This window comes from Prosopis cineraria, unplaced genomic scaffold (assembly GCF_029017545.1).
Source record: "Prosopis cineraria cultivar Desert tree isolate PC_DT_omini unplaced genomic scaffold, ASM2901754v1 PC13, whole genome shotgun sequence".
NCBI classification, from domain to species: domain Eukaryota; kingdom Viridiplantae; phylum Streptophyta; class Magnoliopsida; order Fabales; family Fabaceae; genus Prosopis; species Prosopis cineraria.
Window position 1 is genome coordinate 39,662,230 of NW_026555344.1, and position 11,483 is coordinate 39,673,712.

At 32.9% G+C, this 11,483-nt stretch overlaps 1 pseudogene; it reads right to left on the minus strand.

Moving 5' to 3' along the window:
* Positions 1–7,438: 7,438 nt before the first annotated feature.
* On the minus strand, positions 7,439–11,007 carry LOC129291134 (receptor-like cytoplasmic kinase 176; annotated as a pseudogene).
* Between the last annotated feature and the right edge of the window lie 476 nt (positions 11,008–11,483).

Genomic DNA, 11,483 nt, shown 5'->3' on the forward strand with positions numbered 1-11,483 from the left:
GTGTCGGTTGTCACAGATCTCTAATAAAATTAAATATGATATGCCTTGTCGGATGTTATGTTAGTCTAGTTTTCGTGTGTATCCGCGACACCACAACCTTCAATAAAGTAATAATACTTGCAAACAAATCGGTTAAAAATTTGACTAAATCTATAGAAAGGCATAATTTTCATAGTTCATATATTATTAACAATATAACTTACCTGGGACTTTTTGACCGAAAGAGCTCACCCAAGACTTAAATCTGTTCATGTTTATACTTTAATTTTCAGCACATACTTATTCATAAAGCTCATACAATGTCTATATTGTTAATGAAAAGTCATTGCTTATTAATTGTAATTAGAAAATATGATAAGAACTATGTATATATATATATATCTAAACAAATGCGGCGGCTGAAGTGTAGGCCCAGCGTTAGATTTGCCTTTCGCTACCGATGACCCGAGTAGGCTTTTTTATTACTTCATTCTACATTCATATCGACTTCATCACATTACCAATTTTAAAAGATATAACTGATGGTATACACAGACACAGTTCGCACAATAAATACCAAAATAAATCACAAAGATATTTACGAAGTTCTGAAAATATTTGCAAGGGTCAAACGTAAGTTAACGAAAGAATAAATAAAAGATCTCCAATTGACCAGGTGGTGGGGTTTGATGATGGTAAAGAAAAATCAGAGAGAATTGATCCCTTGGAAAGACTCAGATAAGTTGGCCCATCTGAAAGCATTAGGAATGAAACATGCTGCAGAAGGAATACAATCTCTGTATTGCGTATTTGATTCTTCTTTTACGGCTAGATCTAACCTCTTACACCTTCCATGCTGTTCCAAAATGCATAAAGGTACACGTCGTATGTACTGTGTCTGTGGAGTCCAAGTCTAAAAAGCAGAACAAATAACAATAGCGTTTAAAATCATAGTCATGAGAATGTGTTAGAGAAGGATTTTTAATAGTGCCTCCGTCAGTGGAATCTCCTTTAGAATATTGACTCTAAAAATTAAACTTCAATCACCAACCATTTGTTCCCGTTGACCTGAAATGATACGATACTTTGTTACACGTAATTTCATTAGCTACTTGAAGAACATTTTGCCACTTATTTCACTTTTATAAAAAAGGATTAAAAAAATTTAAGCATCATGAAATGCAAATTTTGGGAAAAAAATTGTTTGAATAATATTTCTTTGATTCTATTTATAAATCACTTATAATATGTTTTATTAAATTAAAGAAAATTTTAAAATTCATTAATTCAATAAGTTTCCAGCTTTATTCTTTTAAATATACATGTTTTAATAATATACTTTTTTTTCAATATTTAATAGAAGGTAAAGGAAAAAATTTATGATAAAAATTTAATGATGTAACTTATAAATATGATTTTAAAAAAAAAACTTTTCTCCCTACCTTATAAGTAAGAGGGAAGGGAGAATGATCAAACATTCAAAAGATGAAGAAGACCTAAATGAAATGTGAAATGAAGGTGCATGTTGCATGGGTTGAATTGTATCATTAAAAGGGTGGGAATGTGATTGGCACAAGCAAATCCCTCTTCGCGATTTTGGTGGATTTGATTTGCATGTTGGTTGGTGAACAATTCCATGTTGACCATATCTTGTAAAGAGTCTGTCCGTTGATATGAATCCCCCAATTGTTATAAATAAAAGCAAAATTCTGTGGTGCCCCCTTTGCACATGCGTATCTTCCTCTCTTGTCTATTTTATAACCACCACTCACCTCCCTACCCTATTTATTTCATTTAAAATCACATTTATAGTAAATATAAACAGCCAAAACTTATTACTCTCTCCTTTAATATTATAAAATATTTTTTTAAATGTGATGTTTAAAAATATACTCTTTTCAAACCATAATATAAGATATATTCTAAATGCTTTATTTAATCTAAATTATAGGACATTAAATAGTTTTTATAATTATTTTTTTAACTATATCCTTACTTTATTTATCACTCTTTTAAAAAAATGATGTTTTAAAGTTTTAATTGTCATTATTAAAGAATTTATATAAAATATTTAGTGAGGGTATAATTGAAAAAATGTAAATTTTTTTAAAATATTAAGGTTTCACTTAACTTTTTTTAAAAAAATGTGAAATAGTCATTAATACCTTATATTGTGATCCTGAAGTAAGACATTTTTATTAATATAAGTACAATTAACAGGATTTTTTTCAAAAAATTCTCTTAACTAGAGGTGTAATTAATAAAATTATCATATAACTTATTAAATAAAGATAAATATAAAAAGAATGTAAAATTTTAAAAAGTACTAACTAATTTACTAAAAATATAAATTACTTAAAAGTAACATATAAAGTAATACTGAAAGGATGGAATGTCAAATAAGAACAAAACAATCCATCATTAACATGCATTTTATTACCCTTCTCATCTTTGATAACTCAACAGTGAATCCCATCTATGTAGAATCTTCCTTAAATCCAATGGCCCACACACCACAACAATTTTTATTCTTAAAAGATGGGCCCATGGTGCATGCAACTTCACCTGAAATTTTGGGAGAATTTCATTATAGGATCATGATAGGTGTATATTTTCCAATCACACCCAAATAATTATGAAATAACACTACATGTTGAAAAACTAAAATGAAATAAACTTTCATAATTAAATGATCAAAGTACCCTCAATTTAATGGGAAACAAGCAAAACCAGAGAGAAGTCGAGAAAAAATCACCTAGTTTGATAAGACTCTCATCCACAAAGAAAAGCTTTATATTCACATATCACAATGATTTTTCTATTATGGTTCAAGAAATTCACGAGCAAAACAAAATTGCTATTAAGATACTTCAAGGAGTTGAAGTACACAAATGTTGAGGCTCACACTAGGGATGTCAAAAATAGGGTTTCATGGTTTGGTGGTGAGGAAGACAATTAGTGTCATGATTGAAGATGTTGAGAATGGCATTAAATATGATATACAAAAACACAATAAACCATATTATGGGGTTAGTTCTTTGAGCTCTTGGCTGTCTTAATGTTTTTGTCAATAGTCTATTATACTGTTTTGTGACAAGATTTGGTGATTCTAATTTCACTCAACTTTGGTTTCTATATTATATTAATGCTGTGATTTGAACAATAAAATCTAGCACAATTATTGAAAGAGACCTTGTAAGCATGTTAACAAATAGAGTTGGATGATTGATAAGTTGTATAAGGGAATTTACAAATAGTTTTAGTTGAATCATAAGAGACTTAATGTTAATTTTTCAGGGCTATAAATATGGTGGAGAAGAAATAAGGATAGAAGAAACTAGAAAGAAAAAAAGAAAGAACAAGTAACAAGATTCAAAAAATAATAATAGAAAGTATAAGAGCTTGGTGAAGGTGTTGCACATTTATGATATTGAAGTTGTATGGTCAAGAACAATTGTAATTTGTGTTGTAAAAAACTTAATGTTATGTTGTATATACTATAATTCTAATTGTAAATTTATAAATTGGTCCTGTGTTGATAAAATAATTAAATTTAATATTTTAATGAGGCACATCTTAATATGATTGTAAAATTTCTAATATTAACCTTTAATTGTAAAATTTGTAGTATGACCTGTTAAATTCCTAATATGACTTGTTAATTACTTAATATGACTTATTGATTGCAATATAGTTCAAATCTTAACATCTTCATATAAAAGCTCATTCACTTCACAAACATGGATTTGGATATAAAAATCTTCACTCTGCCTACTCACATTCAAAGTGGACCACCACCCTGATCTATACAAAGTTTAGCTATATAAAGTCTAGACCTGCATTGCAATAAAGCATGACTGCTGTTCATTTTGCATATGAATGTAATCCAATTTAGATTTTTTGGTTGGTTGGAAAAACAACTCTTAGGTACATATGCACAACTCATATAGTTTTTTGTAAAAGGTTGTAATCTCTTTTGTACGTTTAAGTAGATGTTTCATTTCATGATAATACTTTATGAAATACTATCAAAAGTACCAATATAAAATGTTTTGTAATGTTCAATAATGTACTTGCCTTCAAATTAAATTAAAGCAGTAAATTCTCTTAACTTTTTTTGTAAGTTGTGAAATCTTACCTGTAAATTTTTTTAGTAAGATCAAAATGCTACTTGTGCAATATCCATCTTATGTAAAACTATTAATAATTTGTTAAATTACTAATGTCACTTGTAGAATATCTAATATTTTTTGCAAATTTTTTAATGTTGCATCAAGTCTGTAATGTTACTTATCAAATACTTGTGTAAATTCATATATGGCTTGTTAATTACTAATTTGACAAGTAAAACATCTTGTAAAGTCTAATAATGTGCTTGTATTCAAATTAATGTAATTCCCTTAGCTTCACTTATAAATTGTAAAATCTTACTCGAAAATTTCCTTAGGTAGCATTTGGAATGATAGATTATAATTTAAAATTTAATCTCACATTTGAAATTAATATATTTAAAATCTTTTGTTTGGGTAGTTTAAAAAATTTTAAATGAAGAAGAGACATAAATTAAGATTCAAAACAAAAATAAAAAGTTAAAAACGATAAATTTATTTCTATTTTTTAATCAAAAGAGATGAAAAGTATACAAAAATCATAAAGATATTAATAGTGAAAATACAAGGAGAATAAGATGTTTGAAGTGATTAAAATTTTAAATAATCAAAGTGTAGATGGAATATGAAATTACAAAAGAATTTTAATTTTAAATGGATTTATAATTTTTTCTATATCTAAATGAGAGGTTTAATTCAAAATTGCATGGTCCTAATTTGAAGATATATTGTTACAATGGTCCTATAATGAAATTATCCATGAAATTTTCTGCATTTATATCATCATGAAAAAAAAAAGAGTAAAACAATTTCAATTTTTTGTGTTATTCGGTTGCTATTTTCACACGATTGTCTATATTTGTTGGGATGAAATATTGTACAAAACGGGAAAATTATTTATACCTCTATATGTGTTGGTTAAAAATTAGTTGCAGTGTTGGTTCATATATAAAGAAACTCCGCAGAAGTTGATTGGTTAACAAAATAAAGAAATGGGCGATTGTTTGCGCACCAGGAATAATATTTGCGACGATCATATAATCTTTTGTACTTTGTGCTGCAAGAATCTGTCAACATTACACTTCTTCCCAACATTTATCATCTTATTAAGATTTGTTTTCATGTTTTGTACCATAGATTCCACGTGTAAATTTTCAACATTTTTTTAAAGTGAATTTAGTGCTGTCCCTGCAATTAATTAACATTCTTGAATCCATAACTTCATATATTTAATGTAGAACACACCCTTTTCGGAGAGATCACCCTCATTTGGGTCCCATGAAAACAATGATTCAATGTTAAATTAGACCTCACCATTATTGAGTGTGATAAATTATTTTAACTTGGACATGCATCCATTCGGTAAAAATAAAAATCTCAGCGCTTCGAAATTTTCTATATTAAATTCTAGTCACAAACACTCCTCTTGCTTTGCACAATATATATATATATATATATAAAACACATAATTTGAAGAAGCATGCCTATTGCATATTTCAAAAATGTCACTTTATAATTCATTCTAATAGTTGATTTTAATTTTGATTATAGTTTTGATTATAGATTTAATTTTAAATTAATATCATGTCAATAATTAATGAGCGAACAGTGATTAAACTAAAGCTTATAATTTTATAGTATTGTCATTTTTCAATCTTACCAGGTCCATGACGGAAACAAATATATGGTAATGTAATTTAGAAAAACAAAAGTGATAAATATATCGGTAATGCATATGAAGTAAAATAATGGCCTGATACGTGTGGATGTTGATGCCTCATTAAATCAACATAATAATGCGGCATGTGGTGGAATAGCTAGGAACAAAGATGGTGAGTGGCTAGGAGGCTTCCTTTGCAGTCTTGGCGATCTTCCTGTAAGTATTGCTGAAATTAAAGCTGTTCAAGGAGGACTGAAACTTGGTAAGAAGCAGAATCTGGACAAGGTAATAATTTACTCAAACTCCCTAGACGCAGTAAATATGGTGTATCGAGGTGTGAACAGATCCCATCCTTAGTATGATGATGTAACTGAAGTACAAGGAATGCTCTTTGTACCCAAGGACTACAAGCTCTTATATGCTCCAAGAGAGGCCATGACTTGAGCGGATCACCTGGCCAAATTAGCCTAAGATCTCGCTTTTGATTGGTTTTATGTTGCTGAAGCTCCTAGAGGATGTAACCCTCTCCTTTCTTTTGATAAAAGTGGGGCATGTCCCACGGGAGTTTGTTTTCTCTCTGCTTAGTTACTTTCCCTAGCTTGTGCTAGCCTTATCAAAAAAACATGGGCCGAACAAATAAACATGATTTGAGGGATCAAATAAACATGGGCCGAACCCAAGCTTAGCTGATGGGTTTCAATGAGAGGCCTTATTAAATTGGATCTAGTAATTAAATGGCTATTGGGCTATTCTTAAAAGGTGGCCTATTAGCTTTCAGTTCAAACTCAGCCCGACTCTTACCAGACCAACGCGCACATATACATATGTTAGCCAGGGATGAATTTGAACTTAGCGAGGCAAGAAAATAGTGAAGAGAAAATGTTTCCTCTGAATATTAATAAATACCCGTATAGAAAACTAAAAATGTGGGAGTCATGATGATTTTGAGAGCTCTTCATGTTTTTGGAACCCTCATCAGCAAGGGTGATTTTACTGTCAAATCAACTTATGAGGCCTCACAATCCCTTAACTAGAATAATCAAAGCAATACTTAGTCTAGAGTTTGGAAGCTACCCATAGTCAAAAGGGTGAGAACTTGGTTAATGCTTAAAGGGAGACTACTTACCAATTCAGAACGAGCCTGCAGGAATTTTATTCAAGATGTACCATGCTCCCTTTATAATGCCCCACTTGCAGATATTAAATTATTAATCACTCTCTTAAGGAATGTCCTTTTGCTGCATCGGGAGAAAATTCTTCCCATAGATATGTGTATTCATTTCCATGGGAAGATGATTAACTCCTAGTTCATTGACTGCCTACACAATCTCAACTTGATACATCTTGAAAGATTGACATTAATATTACTTGCTAGAAGTTATGAAAAATCCTGAACCAATGCATCTTCACTGAGGAGAATTTTATGTTTAATGATGTGCTTTCCTATATTTGAATTACTGTTATTCATTCCTTAAGCTCTTCTATTCTGACTACTTTGTTGTAATGTGTTAATTTCTCTTATGCTCTTATTGCAGTTTTGTACACTTTCTCTGACCTAATGAAACTCCCTTTTACTCAAAAAAAAAAAAAAAAAAAGCGGGACACAGACCCATTCCCCTTTTTCTTCATTTGGAGCAATTTTGGAGAGCATTAAAAAAAAAAAACCCTCCACTGCTAAAAGTAAAATAAATTAAAGGGCAAAAACTTGATTAAGTTGCAATTTATCTCTAGAAATCTGTCTCGAATATCAATTTTTCCTGTGATTTGAAATGGGTCATTCTAACGTATTCGTTGTGTTTTGGGGGTTAGTTTGGGGAGCCGAGCATTGGCATGTAATTTCAGCTGCAGTTTTACAGAGAGATTTCAAGAATACAATAAACCCCTTATCGACCCATATCAGATCTTACTGTGCCTAACAATGAGGAGCAAAATGAAAGATCTTTGCTAGCATATGGCAAAACAGAAAAGAAGAAAACAGGAACTATACATTGCTTGCATAATTATGGTTTATGCCATAACCAAAATACTCTCACTCATGCAAAAAGGGGAGATGCAGATGGCCTAGGATAAGCAGCACTTGCCGGCACAGCTCCGGCACGATTTCTTATGGATGCAGATAAGCCCTTTGGATGATGACCAAGACTGGCTTGTTGTGCACGATGTTCTTTCTTTTCAGCACTTTTTGCAGTGTCCTTTGATTCCTGAAGCTGCTCCAATGCTCTTACTACCTCATCCATGTTTGGCCTGAATTTAGGTTCTGCAGAAAGACACCGAAAAGCCAGGGCTGCTGCCCTTTGAGCTCGACTCAGCGAGTACTGACCTTCAAGACGGCCATCGATGACCCGGAAAGACCTTCGTTTATTAGACAGATAAGGTTTTGCCCACTCCACAAGGTTATGTTCTCCAGGTGGCCGGTTTTTGTCTATGGCCCGTCTTCCTGACAACATTTCCAGGAGAACTACGCCGAAACTGTATACATCGCTCTTGGCAGTGAGGTGCCCTGGGGAAAAAGATACAAAATTATATAGTAATAAAATTACAGAATTCATTTTTTCTTTGGTACAGGATAACACGAGACTCAGCATAGTTTAATTCCAGTGAATTGACAACATGGATCGCAGAACTCAAGATAAAGTGCAAAGGAGAAACATTTCATGCAGATCGAAAGCAGTGTGAGAAGGGGATTCCAAGAAAAAATGGCAATAGAAATTCCTGGACGTAGGTATTCTGCAAAATCACGAAGAATTTGGTAACAATTTCAAGGCATTGTGGCATGTGTAAAAGTGCTGAAAGCCCTTCCCATGGAATAATGTGTAACATATCAAGAAAAAATGGAGTAGAAAACAAAGACAATGACAGAGAATTATGTAATGATATAGTCCAGTCCACTGACTGACCAAAGAAGTAAATTGATTGATGTAGAAGAAGGCTGTTGCACGAAAAGCATGAAAAATTATCATATAGCAGGGACACGATTGAAGAAAGAGCAGATATTTTACCAGTTGCAAGATATTCTGGCGCTGCATATCCATGAGTGCCCATGACTCTTGTTGAGACATGACTCTTGTCACCAGTTGGCCCATCTCTGGCCAACCCAAAGTCAGAAAGTTTGGCGTTATAATCCTATAAAGTGAAAGGCAATGGAGCAGTTTAGGGATTGAATATCAATCCATCATATTCAACCATAAGAAGAATTTTTCATGGTTGAAAACAAATACATACTGTATCAAGAAGAATATTAGAAGTCTTGAAGTCACGGTATATGACTTTAGGTTCTGTGCTATGGAGAAATGCAACACCCTTGGCAGCCCCAAGGGCTATTTTCATTCGCAAAGACCAAGAGAGTGGCTGAAAATGAGATCCTCCTACATAAAAAAAAAATGATTTTGCAGAATAAGTACTAGAATTTAGTCAAGTTTAGAAGGTGTCTTCATGGAAAGGAATAAAAAATTTGCTGTGTAACCATATTAGAGGAACTGACTTCTGAACAGATGATTCTCCACACTGCCCCTAGACATAAATTCATAAGCTAGAAGTCGATGCTCATCCTCCAAGCAGTACCCTATCAATTTGACTAGATTAGGATGATGCAGCTGACCAAGGTAGTTGATTTCAGCCTGAGTCAAGCAACACCAAACAAGAAGAAAACCAACTGCTCAGCAATTAATCATAATACATTAATCTGTTGTGTTCAAAGAGTGCTATTTAACTCAAAAGATTTGGCTACTAATGCCAATAAGATCAGAGGAACCAGGGAAATTTTAACTAACATAAAAGTTGAACAGGAAATCCCTTGGAAAGTGTAGAACCTGCAATTGCCTAGAATCCAGGACACCATGTGACCGCAATACCAATAACAAAAAGCCTAGAGATGCCCTAGATTTTTATTTTTATTTTCATTTTTTTTGTGGGGGGGGGGGTTGTGGTGGTGTTAACAAGTATCGAGAAAATATTTTACACTGACCAGCCATTCCCTGTGACCCTGGGAACCATCTTTTTTAAGTCTCTTCACAGCAATAACTATGCCAGTCCCTGGCTTCGTAGCAACAAGGGAGTGCTCATCAATCCACCCTTAAAAACTGAACCAAACCCACCCTCTCCTAAGATACTATCAGGGCGAAAATTTCTTGTGGCTGTTTTAAGTTCACTGTAGCTGAAGCTCTTCAAATTGGAAGATTGTAAGATCTCGCCCTCACTCCGAGAAGTAATGGGTATGGAGGATGATGAGTTCCTGCTGTTTGAGCTTGTGTCACAGCCATCCCTGCTGACACTTCTAGAAGTAAATCCTGCATAGATCCCAATCAAAGACAAGTTAACAAAGATTCAACAACCATCATCAGTCTTAAATGAAAGAACCGCAGGTTATCCCTATGATGTTAGCAAGAAATTCTCTTAAAACTCATCGCACTTTTCTCAAGAGGAATGTCTTACTGGAAGAACCAGGTTGAGTTCACAGTTAGTTCCATATCTAGAGTTGGATATGTGATGGGACGACCAAATTAAACTCACAGCTGTAATTGAGCTCAGATCTTCATATCAGAAAAGACGTAGCAGCTTTAATTTGCAGGGATCTCAAGCATGCATGCAAAATACCCAAATCTCCACAAAGGCTTAAAGATAAACAACTTTTAAGATGGTAACAATCAATCCTATTTACTGTTTCAAACCCAGAAAACCAAAATCTGAAAGAAATAGTAGCTCATTCAAGTTTGAAAAGTAAAGTAAATACAGTTGAAGATTCAAGTCAACAAGAATCTGAAATGGAGATAGCAAAAAGACCTGTACTTGAAGGACTCACGGCCTTGATCCGATTGCTCCAGCACGCACCCATCAACTAAATCAACCCTAAAAACCAAAATCTTTGGTTGAGCATTCATGGTGAAAGCAAACAAGATATCAAAATCCAAAAGAGTGAGCCAAATTTTGCATTTTTGGGTAGGAATCAAACAACTTGCTCAGAAAAAAGTAGGAAACAAACAAAGGCAACAACTCCAGAGAGTAACAGGACAAAATAAAGATAAATCCACCTTGGCTGAGGCAGCTCCTACCTCCTAGTGATTGCGCACTGAGCAGCGAAGATTGAAGTATTTTTTCAATTTTGTATGATTTCGGTATGGATTAGAAGAAGGATCTGAAATCAGAAAAGTGCGGCATGTAAAAAAGAGAGAGAAAGAAGCTTTGGTCAGTGGTCATTTCGCCAATCAATGGAGGCTTATTGGTAGCCTTTTTGGACCTTGGGCAAAGCAAAGAAGGGGTAGAAGGTTGACTCTTAACTTTTCTAGCTTCTTTTGTCGTATTCCCCCCCCCCCCCCCCCACAAACCAAATTTGGATCAATCAAACCAGTGATTCCACGAAGAAAACCCAAGACAAACTCAGGATAATCTTCATCAGTATTGAGTATAATGACACGGAGTTGGTTACTATTTGAATGTATCAATCTTTATATTCTTTTAATTTTATTTCAAAATTATTGTTGTGTTGTGATTTTGATAAATATTAACTTTTGATTTTTATTGTTTATTAATTGTATGAAGGGAGCTAATATATAAGAGATAGTTAGAATTAATTAAAAAATATAATTAAATGATTTAAAATCTTTTTGACATCATTACCCAGCAGAACTAGGACAATTGCTGCAAAAATACACATGATCAAACATGAAAAGATTTATGTACCTTAAAAACACACTGTATATATAACGTAGTAAACATTTGTTTAATATAATAAAAGGGAC